This window comes from Poecilia mexicana, unplaced genomic scaffold (genome assembly GCF_051168715.1).
Source record: "Poecilia mexicana isolate PSO_F unplaced genomic scaffold, ASM5116871v1 scaffold_4, whole genome shotgun sequence".
NCBI classification, from domain to species: Eukaryota; Metazoa; Chordata; class Actinopteri; order Cyprinodontiformes; family Poeciliidae; genus Poecilia; species Poecilia mexicana.
Genome location: NW_028263373.1, coordinates 10,985,455 through 10,986,220, shown reverse-complemented (window position 1 = coordinate 10,986,220; position 766 = coordinate 10,985,455). Strand labels below are relative to the sequence as shown.

Below are 766 nucleotides of genomic sequence, written 5' to 3'. Positions count from 1 at the left end.
TCAATGAAGGAGTCAAGAGGCCCAGTTTAGAAGGATTTTGTAGGCCAGAAGCAGCAGTCCGTCCTGACCAAGAAATAGGGAACAATCTTCTTATTCTTCTTCTCACATTTAAACGTAAAAAAAACGTACAGAGGTGAACGGGATTAAGCGCTTAAAATCATATAGCTTCAGAAAAAAAAAAAATAATTCAGAACAATACATGTAGAAAGTTTGTCGCCACACATCAGTTTGACGGGCCTTTGACGATGCCTGAGAAAACCTTTCAGCCCTCCCTGGTGGTCTAGTGGTCAGGATTCGGCGCTCTCACCGCCGCGGCCCGGGTTCGATTCCCGGTCAGGGAAATTTTTCCTGCAGTCATGGGTGTTGAGCTGGACAGCTGCTCTAATTATCTCTTCAGTTTGTGAAAGTTCTGCAGAAAACATCTGATTCAGCTGTGATGAGGGAAAACATTCATTACACAAGTCCTTAGGGACTGACACAACCTTAAGCTTCTTCCTGGATAACTTCAGCAAGTGTTCTCTATGGGAACAGATTAAATTACTCCGTATAGCTACCAAATGCACCATATTGACACCGCTTGAAGTTATATATATATATATATATATGCTCATTTTATAATTTAAAATGAGCAAACTGTAAAAACCTTTCAGTAAAAAAATAAAAATGGTGGAGTGTGATATTTTACATGTAATCTCAGTAGAGTAAGATGTTTACCTAAGTATTATTTAAGTATTTTTAAGTTTCCAGTGTGAGCTTGTAGCAGTAC

The 766-nt window shown here is 39.2% G+C and overlaps 1 non-coding gene across 1 annotated transcript; it reads left to right on the top strand.

The window, feature by feature from the left end:
* Positions 1-269: 269 nt before the first annotated feature.
* On the top strand, positions 270-341 carry trnae-cuc (transfer RNA glutamic acid (anticodon CUC)). The gene has a single exon. It is a non-coding gene; the product is annotated as a tRNA-Glu (tRNA).
* Positions 342-766: the final 425 nt, after the last annotated feature.